The sequence below is a fragment of the Prosopis cineraria genome, unplaced genomic scaffold, assembly GCF_029017545.1.
Source record: "Prosopis cineraria cultivar Desert tree isolate PC_DT_omini unplaced genomic scaffold, ASM2901754v1 PC12, whole genome shotgun sequence".
Lineage (NCBI taxonomy): Eukaryota > Viridiplantae > Streptophyta > Magnoliopsida > Fabales > Fabaceae > Prosopis > Prosopis cineraria.
This window is the reverse complement of record NW_026555343.1, coordinates 26993599-27008848: the sequence shown is the minus strand read 5'-3', so window position 1 is coordinate 27008848 and position 15250 is coordinate 26993599.

Below are 15250 nucleotides of genomic sequence, written 5' to 3'. Positions count from 1 at the left end.
GGAAGAATAACATAGAGATCCTTCCAAATTAGGCCCTATTTTTAAAACTGCAAAACTTTACAAGTTCATCTTTCAATTTTATAATTTATTTTTTAAATTTTAACATTATTGAAAAGTAAATAAATTTGTTTTATTTTTTAAAATTTTAAACATTAGTTATAAATTCATTACAATAAAGTTATAAAATTAAAAGTCAAACTTATAAATTCTTAAAGTTTGAACCTTTGAAGGTGTCATCCTCCCATAAATATATACAACTAAATCATTCAACTGTCTGTAGGGGAAATGACACTATAGCCCCGCCAAATGATGACTTTAATGCAGTTTCGTGTCAAAAATTAGAGGACTTGCAAATGTCACTCAAAGTTAGTTGCAAATATGCATGCTAATAAAATATGATTCACCTATAAAATTTAAATGCCAATTTGCAACTTATATCTGTATGAAATAACATTTCCAACTCATCTTTCAACAAAAATCTTTTGAAACTTAAATACTATTTAATTTAGAATAAAATACAAGAACCACTTCTTTATTTTACTTTAATTATAGAGACATCATTTCTATTTTTAAATCCCATATAAGCATCCCTTCAAATTAAAAATTACATAACATATATTGTTTGAATTTTAGATGTGATAAGGTGTCAATTACTTGATAGTTAGTGACACTAATGTGTATACAAAGGGCACAATTTTGTATTAAAAAGTAGGGAGGTTAATTTGGTTCTAGTTTATCCCGATCAAAATAATTTGTGTTTGTTAATTTGAATATTTTGTAAACTATTTATGTAAAAATAAACAAAAAAATTTTAAAATGGAAATGGAGAGGGAAAAAATTATATTGTTAGGATAAATTAATAATTAAAAATCAATAGAACAAATTAATAATTAAAGTTTTGGCATGATTTTAATTAATAAAATTAAGAATTTTAAATCTTAAATGAAATATACCTAAAAGAGTTTAAAAAATGAACTAAAATATATGTTTAAAAATAAAATAAATATTTCTATAATTTTAACAAATATTCAAAGAGGTTATTGTATTTTACACAAATTTATCTTTTGAGACTCAATAAATATTATCTCCTCTTATTATATTGGAAGAATTTCAATTTAGGACCATGGGTGGGACTTAATTACTAACGTGTTCCAAAAAAATTGTAACCTCAATTTAGTCTAGGGGAATTAAAGTGAAAATATTTTTAATGATAAAAAGATTAAAGTACCTTTCATTTATTATACAGAATTATTAATTATTAATTTTTTTATTTTACTTGTTAATGTACTAATATAAGTTATAAATTACATCCATTTGTTAGACAAGCAATAACATCAATTATTAATTTACTAACATCAATTAAAATAAAGCTTACAATTTAACAATTGATATTGCTATTTGTGATTGCATAACTGATGTTGAGTCTTGCATAATTATTAGGAAAAATGACAATTAAAGACCCCCTAAGACATTAATCTCAATTAAGGACCATAAATATTGAAATTCTAATTAGAACCATGGTCTTTAATTGGAACAAAAAATATATCTAACTTTATAGAATTTTCCTCCACTAAACACTAAAAGAGATCAGCTCTTGCTTGCATTTTCTATTTGTTTTGAGTGTGAAAAATCTACTCTTATGTGCGCAAAAAATCTGAGCAAAAAATCATAGTCTTTAGTGGAGTGGATCGTCATCTAGGTCATCATCTTCTCCCCTCTTAGTAATAGGTAATTACATTCATTGCCTCTTTTTCATCTTCTTCCCTCCCCTACGTGAAAAATTTGAAGTTTTAAAGTTTTTCTCTTTTCTATCTTTTATGTTTTCTCTTCTCTCTTGGGCGAAATAAATGATATTTTACATCATTTTTCTTCTATAACTAAGAAAAAAAGAGATTTTGTTGATGATTATATAGATTATATACATATACATACATAACAAATGATTTCTAAGATAGATAATGTTGAAAAAAATTGAGTGAAAAAAAAAAGATAAAACATGGATGATGATATTTTTCTATTTTGTGATGAAAAATAAGCCAATGTTGAAAAATGTAACATAGATACTGAATTGTTGTAGTCATTGTTGGGATTACGAGAATGATAGTTGTGAACTAATAAATTATTAACAGATTTTATCTTGAAAATTTTTTATGTAGAGTTGATTGTAGCATGTCATCATTTACTTTAGACAATGCAACAATACTATGCAAGAGGAATGATGCAATCATACCATGCCTCCATTAATTGATTTGCTCTAATTGTGTAAGAATAGTTGAGTAAAATGAGGTTTAAGCTATTGTATTGGCTAGTGACTTATTGACATAATAGAATAGCCTCACAAGTAATGATCTGTATTTCAAATGTCAGGCATGGAGGACCAAAAAGATTGAATGCATAGATTAAACAACTGTGATATAGACTTTCATAAGTTATGCAATTGTGATATAGATTTTCACAATTGATATTTTGATTATATGTATGATATAAATTAAAATTTTATGTACTTAAGTATTGTTTGTGGCTCAATGTATATGATATAGCAATCAATCCTAAGTATTTTTTTGCTAAATTTACAAGAAACTAGACAAGTCATTGGTGAATTATCTTGATTAATTATCTTGACTAACGTTAATGAATTCCCAAGCCACATTAGTGAATTTTCAAGTTATGTTAGTAAATTCTCAAGTCACGTTTGTAAATCTCAATTTAGATAAATGATTTTTTTGTTAAACAATCATATCCCAAGTGGGGTTTCATGTTTTCACAAGATACAATACCAATATTTCCATGACACGTTAGTAGATTCCAAATGGAGCTGATTATACACTAACAAGCATGAAATTTGATAAGTCATTGGTGAATTATCTGGACTGACGTTAGTGAATTCCCAAGCCACTTTAGTATATTCATAAGTGATATTGAAACTTTTCAAAGCTTTCTAAAATTATGAGAAACAATCTATTCTCAAATAGAATTTCATATTTTCACAAGATACAATAGCAAAATTCTCATGCCACGTTAGTATATTCATAAATGACCTTGTCACATTCTAAAAGTTTCTCTGATAATGGGAAAAAATTTATTCCCAAGTGAGGTCCATGCTTTCTCAAGTTACAATAATAATTTCTCATTTTACGATAGTGATTTCAATAATCTTATGTTATCACAGCAGTTACACTTGCACATAATTAAACCTGAAATAAACATCAACATTACATTACACTGATTTCAATACATATACATCATATTTACATTCCTTTTTACATACAAAATATTTCATCTACCTAAATGGTACTTGTGCAGTCTGCTTTTCAAAAAATAATTTAAACTAGAAACTTATTTACATAATTTGTTATCACCACAAGTACAAAAAATATGGTGTGGATGTCTGTACAAAAAGTGATTCAACAACAAAAAACACTAAATAAATAAAAACTAAATACATTCTAATTTCAAACCAATTAATATGAATATGATTTTCACCCCCTTTCAATCTCTATATCTATTCTTAGATTGAGATTCTTACATTTATTCTTGGTATGCCCAACCTAATTACATCTTGAGTAATGGTACACCTTCTTGTTTTGAAACTGTGACTTTCTTTGCTTGGTGTATGGTCGTCCTAGGGGACATATAGTTAGTGGTGGTTTCAAAAAGATATTGTTTTCATGACCTTCATAATGTATCTCGATCAATTGAGGCATATCAATGATTTTCACTGGAAACATTGTGAAGCTATATATTTTTCTTGTGCATAGATGCTTGTGTAAATACAGTTGCATTTTCAAATGTATGTCCAAACTCATAAATAAATCCTTTTATTTTACTAAATTAACCTTAGGGAGTAGTACAAGAGCATTTTGTGTTGAACATGGCAAAGAGAGTGATATTCCTTCAAGCTTTTGCTTAGAGGAAGATTTTGGCTATGATCATAGTAAGAAATCTTCCATCTTGCATTCACAATTACTCATAGGTTAATAGTTCTTTTCCTGAAATACTTGCCATATAGGAAATAAGCCTAAAACAACTAGGAGCAATATATAAATTTATTATTTCACAACTATCCTTCCCGCAATCCCAACTATAATTACAGCAATTCAGCATCCATGTTACATTTTTCAACACCAACATACTTTTCATCACAACAGAAAAAATTAGCATTCATGTTACAATTTTTTTTCACTCAATTTTTTTAACACTATCTGTGTCTTACTTCAAAGCAATTCTTCCCGTAATCCCAACTATAACTATAACAATTTAGCATCCATGTTACATTTTTTAACATTAGCATACTTTTCATCGCAGAATTAAAAAAAATCAGCATCCATGTTACATCTTTTTTTTCACTCAATTTTTTTAACACTATTTGTCTCAGAAATCATTTATTGTGTGTGTATATGTATATAATCTATATAATCATCAACAAAATTTCTTTTTTTCTTAGCTATAGAAGAGAAACAATGTAAAATATCATTTTCAAAGATATAAAAATTGTCTTTCGCCCAAGAGAGAAGAGAAGACATAAAAGATAGAGAAGAGGAAAACTTTAAGACTTTAGATTTTTCACACAAGGGAGGGAAGAAGATGAAAAAGAAGCAATGAATGTAATTACCTATCATTAAGAGGGGGAGAAGATGATGACCTAGATGACAATTCACTCCAGTAAAAACTACGATTTTTTGCTCATATTTTTCACGCACGTGTGAGCAGATTTTTCATGCCCAAAATGAACAAAGAATGCAAGCAAGAGCTGCTCTCTTTTAGTGTTTAGTGGAGGGTAATTTTGTAAAGTTAGATATAATTTTTATTCCCATTAAAGACCATGGTCCTTAATTGAAATTTTAATATCTCATAGTCCTTAATTGAGATTAATGTCCTTAAGGGATTTTTAATTGTCATTTTCCCTAATTATTAACATGTAAATTCATGTAATATCATATTAGTAAATTAATAAATAAAGTAAGAAAATTAACTAATGATTCTGCATAACAAATAAAGGATAGTTTGATCTTTTTATTATTAAAATTATTTTTATTTTAATTTTTCTGAATTGAACTCAAAATTTCAAATTTTTTAGAGCCTACTTATAATTAAGTCTTATCTATGATCTTTAAATGAAATTCTCCCTTTCATGGTGTGGTGCTAAATATATAGACGTGGCCGTCTTGCTGATTTCAGATTGATTACAATTTCTGACTTTTAGCCTTTGGCTTTCTCATTATAGATATAATCAAATAAATGAGTCGGTCCCGCAAAACCACTGGTCAATTTTTATTGATAGCATGATTATTAATATCCCTACATATATTTTATTACGTATGGAAAATTAAACGTAATTAAAAATTATATAAATTAATTCTAATATAATATTATAAAAATATAATGTTCAAATATTTCTTAAAATGTCGGTAGTCATAATAGTTAGGTAATCATGAATTTTTTATGCAAAGTAATAAAACACCACAAATTTTTTTAAAAATATATTATATTTTTTAAAAATGAACGACGCAATGACTACTATTCATCCTACTGTTCCATGAAATCATGAACATTGAAAATTTTTTATTTTATTTTTAAAGAGGGGTAAAGTTGAGAGTTTACTAAATTTTTAGATAAAATTAATAAATTTTAAAATTTTTTTTAATTTTAATAAAATATATTAAAAATAATTTATAAACAGAGGATCAGAGAAATATAAGAGATAGTCCCTGAAATTTTATCTGCGCGTGTTCCATCCCTTGTTGGGCCTGTTTAGTTTTCCTTATAAAAATGCAATGAAATTTTATTTTGTATTATATAATAATAATGACATAAATTTTTTAGGATAAAAGAACAAATTTATCCTTAAACTATAAATTTAGAAGTGTATGTGATTCTAAAGTCATTTTTGATTCAATGTTTCTATTTAACTTTTGAAAATGATGTATTTTAAACCTTACTGTTAACAAAAATTAATTTTGACAGTTAGTTAACAAAAAAATAAAAAATTTCAAAAAAATTTTAAAAAACTAATAAAACTTTTTAGGTCCTTTTTTGTAATTTTTTTATTATTTATAATTTTTGGATCCTTTACTATAATTTTTGAGATCTTTTCTTGTTATTTTTTAGTTAATTAACTGTCAAAGTTAATTTTTATTAATGGTAGAGATTAAATTGCATTGTTTTCAAAAATTAAAAGATAACATTATACCAAAAATGAATTTATGATTTTAGACTCTTCTGAACCTATAATTTAGGGACTAATTTACCCTTTTACCCAATTTTTTATTGATTCTTATTCAAGGGCATAAAGAGACATTTTTCAAGGAGTTTCAGATGATTTTTACATAGCCATTGTTTGTTATATTGGTTTGAAGCAATGGCAAGAGGTTCAGATACACAACTCATCTCACTGTTCTATTCAAAATATATTTATAAAAATCTGAAATGAGTTATTTTCTAAAGGCTCTTAGGGCGTGGAAGATGTTTTAGGCATTAGACAAAATTATTTAAAAGGTCTAATGTACTGTCATTTATCACATCAATGATATCTCATTGTCCCTTGGTCTCATTTTTCCCCCTTTTACCCTTGGTCAACCTTAAATCAAAGCTTTTCAATGGTTTTGATTAAATTTTTAATAAAATTGTACTATATTTTACAAGTAATATTATCTAAATTCACAACTAACTTTACTTAAATTTATAAATCACATTCTATGCATTGATTGTTATAATAATTATTTATTTTTTAATTATAAATAAAGACCATGATATTTTAATAATTTGAGGTCTTCCATTGTTATTAATATTTTCACTTGTGATTTTGTCTAGAGCCAATAATTTAGGTCAGCCCAACAAAAGTTAGGGCCGAATTTGATTATATGAGCTTTTTTAAGAAGTAAGATACTTTAAACCCGATCCGAATAAGTTCGGCCCAAATTAAGCACAACTCGAATAAGCTCGATCGTTAGAATTTTTAGCTCTCTATGTTTTTAAAGTCAATAATTTTGACCAAGCCCAACAGGCTAGCTTGAACTCAACCAAAAAAAGTTTGAGCCAAGCTTAACTATATGGACTTTTTTAATAGGGTATAATATTTTAAGCCTAACCTGAATAAATCTAACCTACCCGAATTATCGGCTCTAATTTTGCCTAATAAATATTGGTTCCAAGCTCAAATCCAAAATATAACTAGAAAAGACTCAAACTTTTCCCTTTGCATCTTCTCTGTGTGATAACATGGATCCACCTCCATCATTTTCCGATGATGTAGTGTTTATTATAATAAACACCCCCATGAATTGAAGATGGTTTTCGATTTCAAATGCCTTTTGATACACTTTTATCGTCATGAATCTTCCATGAAAGGGAAGGACCCTACGAAACTCATCAAGGAAGCACTATACCTCAAGCTCTACAGTATTTTACTATCCATTTGCATGTCGACTTAAGGAAGGTCCTAATCGTAAGCTTATGATACACTGTAATGGAGAAGGAGTCATCTTCATTGAAGCCAATGTAGATGTCACTCCCGACCAATTCAGTGACCCTCTTCAACCTCTGTTTCCATATTTGGATGATCTCCTCTATAATACTCCTGGTTCAAAAGGAGTTACCAACTGCCCCCTCTTAATTATTCAGGTCTCAAATTCACCCAAGACTTTGATTTTAATCATATTTATCATAGTATTGAAATCCGGGTCAACTCAGCTGGTTAAACCGATAAATTATTAAGTCAATGACTTAACCGATTCAATAAAATATTATATTCATGACCAATCTAACCACATTATTTCAACTATTAATCCTTAAAACTAACGCCTCAACCATTATATTTAATGACCAATCATATTTTCAGCATCTTAATATTTTTCCCAACCTATTCAAATCTCCTTTATATATATTAGAAAAAAAGGCTAACCTTAGTAATTAGAAAGTAGCTCAGTAATATACTCCATTTGTCCTTACATATAATATATTTTCTAGAAATTTATTTTGTTTCCAAATATAAGGAATATTGTGAAATTTTTGAGTAATAAGATAATTTTATCATTGTTTTGAAAAAATGAAAGAGATATTAATTGTGTGCTTTATCTATTACCACAATAATATTAATTGTAATATTATTAGAGGCAAAACTGAAATATCATTGTGATTTTATGTGATCTTAACTTAATAACAAACTTTTATTAATATGTGAGATTCAATTAAAAATACTATATATAGAGAGATAGAGAAAATATAAAACTTATGATAAATCTAACCCAATGCTTTGACTGTTTTGGTAAAGTACAATCTTCAAATATACTTAATATAAAAACTTGACACTTTACACATTTTCTCACAGGTTATATGCACTAACAAAGAATTCATTACATTTGATGGTTATTTTTGCTCATATTTGATGGCCAACAACTATCAGGTAAGATCCCATCATATATTGGAGGTGGATATATTTGATGGATTAGGAACCGCCAAATATTATGCCTAAATATTTAATAGTTGTTACCACCCATCATACATAGGCATTCATATTTGGCCAATGATATGAGTTATGAGGGCATAGTTGACGATAATGATATGTAACAGTCAAATATGCATCCTTTTATTTGATAGTTATAATTATCTAAACCAATTATAGATGATATCTAAACTGATTTTGATGTTATAATCTATTTAGAAATGAGTTTTTTTAATGAAAAATTATTTTCTAAACCTTTATCTAAAGTGATTTTACAACCCGTTTAGAATGTGTGTATTCTAAATCAGTTATATAACAAGTTTAGATATGCTTCTAAACTAGTTTGATAACATGTTTGGATAATCATTTTTAAATAATTTAGATTTTTTTTTTTTGGGCACTAGTGAAGGCAACCACAATTGAAGGGATGCGAGTGCTTGTTAGTGAGTATTAGAAGGCTATTTGGGGCGCGGGGGGGCACTCAATAATAACGCTCAGATCTCAACATAAATTTATAAAAAAAATTTAATATTAAATTTACACTATCTAAAATATATCTGAATAATTAATTTATAAAAATTATAAAATATTTAATATTAAATTTAGATTATTTAAATTAAATCTGAACTGTCCAAATTGATAAATAGATTATAACATAATCTGGATAGTCAAGATCTTTACTTGATGAAGTGGAGGTGAGGAGAAAGAAAGGTTCAGAGCAAGAAAGCCAAGTCCATTTTTATTGTATGATAAATTTTTTTGGTTAAAAATTTTGTCATAAATTTTTATCTAGAGTTACAAATGACATTTCCCACCTGAAAAATTCATTTTATTTCATGGGAGAATCACAAATAGAGATCTCCAAAAATTATAAATAATCATATTCTGGACTACAAAATTTTGAAATTAAATTTTAAGATCCTGGTCCTTTAATTAATAATTTTTTGTTCTGACTGGAATACCCTGACATTTTCTTTTTGTTCTTTTTAGTTTTACTGAGGCCTCAATAGAGAAAACTATCGAGTGTGTGAGATTAACTGGAAAATGAAAATTGACTCCCACGTACCACATAATTGCTGTGAAGATTAACCAGAACTATGAGCAGTTTATCTTTACCCCCGAAATTCTAGAAGGTTAAATGCTTCTCCAATCCAAAATATAAATCTTTTCTTTCAACTAATCCTGATCGAAAATATAAGCAATTTAATAGTTGTATAAAAAAAATTCATTTTACCCATTATATTTGTTGACCTAAATTCTTGTGTGAATTCATGACCTTTTTCTCACTCATTATTAGTAATTAAGACTAGTGTAAAAAGGGAAAACAAAATATATTTACATGAGAAAAAATTGTATAAGCATGTAGATTATTGTTAAAAATTGTTTATATTTTGAATAAGATGAATTTATTAAATTGTCTTTTGACCAAAAAAAAAAAAAACCAGCACAGCCTGCCCCAGCTGGACAGAATCGCATGCCGCCCACAATCTTCCAATTCAATTTAATGATTTATTGCCTGTTAGGGTGAATTAGACCCCGCAATTTATAGTTTGTTGAGAAGGCATTTGTAGTAATTTTGGGGGGAAAAACAAAGGAGAATGACAAGGTAGGTCATCTCAATTTAATTTAAGTTTTAAGTGTTAAATTTTAAAAATTTATTAATTTTACTTTTAATTTTATAATTTCATTATGATGAATTTATAACTTATTTTTTAAAATTTTAATATGGTTGAAGAATAAATAAATGAAAAAAATAACAAGCAAGGACCACTAAAGCAAATTTATATCAATCAAGGATTATTTATTATCAAAACTCAAATAGATATTTATTAATTTAGATTAATCTTTTATCAATAAGTATTTATTCAGGTTTTAACAACAACTCATTTTAAATTAACAACGATCGATTTGAGCTTGTTTTCCATTCAGATTTTAACAACTGGTCCTTGATTAATATAAATTTTTTCCCAACAGTCATTGATTGGTATTTTCCCTAAACAAATTCATTTTTTCTATTAAAATTTGAAACATAAGTTACAAATTTAACACAATAAAGTTATATAATTAATAACCAAACTTGTAAATTTTTAAAGTTTAGTACTTGAAACCTAAGTTAAATTAATTGGTTCTTTTAAATCCTTTAAGACTTAAGTTGGATTTAATTGCCACTTTTGCCACGTTGATAATTCCTCTGTTCCTTTTGCTTTTCAATTATTGGCCCCCCCATCATTCTCATTTCTCAATTATCTCATTTCCAAACCTCATGCTCACCCCTGTCAAGATTATAAGTTAATTTTTTTTAACTAAAATTTATTTCAAAATTAAAAAAAGTGATATCATTAAAAATTACATATTCTTTTTTTGGCTAAATTCATATAATGATCCTCAACTACAGTTTTTTTTTTTAATATAACACACCCAAACCTTTGAAAATTGATCAAAAACTTCCCTAACCTTTTATTTTTGTGCTTAAAACATCCTACTATTAACAGAACGGTTAAATCACTAATCCTCTTTGCCGTGTCAGACTTAATTTGCCACATCGGCGTATGGCTATTAAATATCTTGTAAAAGAATTTTTTTCCCCAATGTTTTCTTTGCCCCATATGCCTTTTTTTTTTTCACAATATTTTAGCCCAAACAACAACATAAAAGATTTATACAAGAGCAACGGTTATAATGCACCTATTAATTGCTCGAAGCACATATCATCAGATGGCGTTCAATTTGGGTGCTCATCAAGATGATGAAATCTTCTAGATTTACAATTTTTTATTTTTATTTTTATTTTTATTAAAATAAAAAAATAAAAATCATGAGAAATTACATAAATCTGTTCACATAAATGTTGATAGTATAGATTTAATTTTGATAGTCTAATTTAATATTAAATTAATAATTTTTATAAATTGACTATGTAGATTTACTCTAAATGTTCCAGATTTAAAATTTTTAACTTATAATTTTATTGAAAAATATTTCTTAAAAAGTTCTCATTAGGAGATTATCTTCATTTTTAATATTATATTTATTAAAATAAAAATTTATAAAAATTAATATTAAATTTGGACTATCCAAAATACAATTAAACCACCATATTAAATATGTACTATCCAAATTAATGATGAATATATTTATTAAAAATTTATAATTTTTTACTTTAATAAATAAAAAAAATATAATTATAAAATTTAAGTTAAAATTTAAAAAAAAAACTTAGGCCATGGCCCAGATTTTTTCTTGAATCAGGAAATGGTGCTAGCAACTGATGAGCAGTTACCGAAGGCGGACCCTATGGGATGTGGATTTACAGATAAAATAAGTTCAGCATTAACAAGGATGCATATATGTGTGGGTGTGTGTGTGTTTCTGGTTGGTTCCAGGAGAAGACAGGAAATGCAAGAGGAGAAATTGCAAAGTTAATTTATACCCTTTATTTATCTTACATAAATATGACAAAAGCTAACTAAATTAAATATGATGTGGCAAATTATGTTATTAATTTGACAGTTTTGTTAAGAAAAGAGGCCATCTACATAAAAAATAAAATGTTAAGGAGATTTTAAATCAAATATTAAATATTAGGAATGTTACTTGCATTTAATTCTAAGTTGAGGAAAGTTCTATGTATTTTAGCTTTCTTTTTTATCACCTAGTATCCTGAAAACCTGAGATTATTACTATATTCTGCCCAAATTAATTTGAACTCCCATTATATGAGACCATTATTATCAATAATAACCTCATGCATACTTAAAAGATGCTTTTGATATATTTATTTAACACAATTATATTGCACATTCATAATTTGATCTTGAGATCCTAGATAAATGATTCAACTCCCTTGACTAATTGAACTAGGCACCTATTGGTAAAAATTACATATTCTTTTCTATACCTATTCTTATTTAATATGACAACTTAATTAATCATAAATAAATATAAAATATTTAATTAATTACTCTTAAAAAAATAACAAAATGCAATATTTTTAAATATGAAGAGTTACATTTAATTTTAAACAGAAGGAGTAATTACCAACATACTATACTTCATAAAGAGTTAAAATGTATTTTTGCCCTGTAATTTCTTTTAAAGAGCGCTGGACATTCTATACTAATAAGTGAAGTATTTTTCTCCCTAAATCATTTTTTCGATGATCAAAAATTTCCTTCCGTTAACTAAAATCAAATTCCATGGGGTTAGGGTGAACTTCCCCTCCTTTTGTATTTAAATATAAGGTGTTAGGCATTTAGGAGGGAGTTATAGATTGAACAATTAATTTTATTCATTTTCAATTTAATGTATATTAAATTATTTATATAATTTTTATTCAATAAACCAAACGTGATTTTTTTAATTTTTATTATTCAATACATCAAATTTATTTTATTCAAAATTTTTATTACATATTTTACAAATATTTCAAGTGTATTACATTTGTCTAAAAAAATTACATATAATAAAAATCAATGTCCTTTGTAGTTATTATATATTTAAAATAATTTTTTATTATTTTTTGGTAATAAAAGCATTTTTTATTATATATCAACTAATTCAATTAAGAAATTAATTTTTGAAAAAAAATATCAAAATATAAATTTAGTTACAATAATAAACTTTTACAAAATTGATTTTTGTCAAATAAAATTTTGGCAGCCTTACTTTTAGCTAACAAAAAATATAAAAAAATTTTTAAAATTAAGATATATTATTAATATTAATTTCTATTTTTATAAATCATATAACAATTTTTTAATAATAATCATATAACAATTCTGCCAAAAAATAAATCAATTAAACTTAAACAAAATATTGAAATATTTAAGCTTATATACACAATATTTTTAATAAAATAGTTTTTTTCAACACATCAATTATCCTATAACTCTTGTTATTAGTACTTTTGATTTATTTTAAAATTTAAAATCTATTTATTGTGATTTGATTGAAAAAGTGCTTGAAGTATAAAAGCTGAAATACCAGATTTCTTATAATAAGTCGTGTACAATTATATACCACTGATTATTGATGATTTTGTGGGGAAGGGATACTTTATAAAAATTGAATTAATATTTATAAGATAAACTATAAAAATGAAACTTAGGTAACAAAAACTATACTGACACAAGTGTTAATTTTTTTAGGCAAATGGTTATTTTCAAATAATTTAGTTTTTTTAAAAAGAAAAGACTAAAATGTAGATATAAATATTATGTATCATTCTTTTTTTATTATTATTATTGATCAAAATTTAATGTTAATCTATAAAAAATATTTTCATGAACAAATTAATTTTATATTTTATAATATACCGAAACTATATATTTCTAATGTATAATTAGTATATTATATGTATGAAATATGTTTCGTATGATATTTTTGTGTAACTTTCATTAAAAAAAAAAATTCTGTGCAACACCTGTTCTTTGAAACTAAAAACGAAGCTAAGTCCAGGACAAAATCAAAATACGTATATGCTCGTTGGCATATAGCAAATGATCCATGATAAGTGGAGAGAACAAATCATTCATAAACTCTCTCATACAAAATACGGCCTCCCAGAGGCAAAGTCAAAAATTTTTATTAAGGAGGGTTAATATAACAAAGTATATATAATAATTAAAAAATTTATATATATATATATATATATATTATTGACATAATATAAATATTTTAATACATATATATTTATATTTAATTTTATACATATATAACAATATATATACATATATATATATATATATATATTAAGTTTTGCTCATCGATTTTTTATAATATAAAAATCATTAGTTATTATGTCTACAATAAGTATTTTAATAATTTCCTTCTCAATATAAATTATCATTAAATTGGTGAAAATTTTATCACCCTTATGAGTATTAAATAATTTTTAAACATAATTAAAATTTAAAGTTCCATTCAAGATAATAAACTATATTACTTACTTATTGAATTTACTATTTATTTTTTTAATTGATAATTATAGTAAACAATATATCAACATATTAATGATGCTCAATTATCATAAAATCCTTATATTCAGAGTAAAAATCATTCATATTATAAATTTCAATAGATTGATTATTTAAAAAAAATATTTTTTAAAAAAAAAACATCTTCACCAAACCTTTTAACTTTTAGATAAATGATTTTGTGATAGAGATCAAGCATATGGCATTCAATATATCTTGAAATTTTTGTTGTAATGCTTCATAAAGCTTATTAATAATAATTCTCACAATTTCTTTCATTAAATATAAAATGAAAACAAAATAAAATGACATAAATACTTTAAAAGCATGTACATTATTATCTTATTGAAAATGAGTAGATTCAATGACAACCATATCTTCAAACTATTGAAATGATTGCTCTATACATATATAAAAAACTACATATAGAATTTAAATGGAAATTTCATCTAGTATTTCACAACTTCTATAATATGCCAACTTAGAGGAATCGAAAATATATAACTCCTATATTTTATTAAAAAATTAAAAAGTTAGGGAGGCCATGGCCCTTGTCAAGATCCCCCCCTCTCCACTCTTGCTTCTTCCGATCCTATTTATAGAACACTTTCTAAGAATAAGTTTTAGTCCAAAATATAAAACACATTACAATAATCAAATCACTTTTTTTTTAACTTTTATCCTTTTTTGATTAGTGTAAAGATATTTAATATAATTATATTATCATTTAAAATGAAGAGTAAAAATAAAAGCACATCTCACTTTTTTATAATATAAAACTACATGAAAAGGTTAAATGTATCCTGTAATAAAAATCAAAAGAGTATTTATCAAC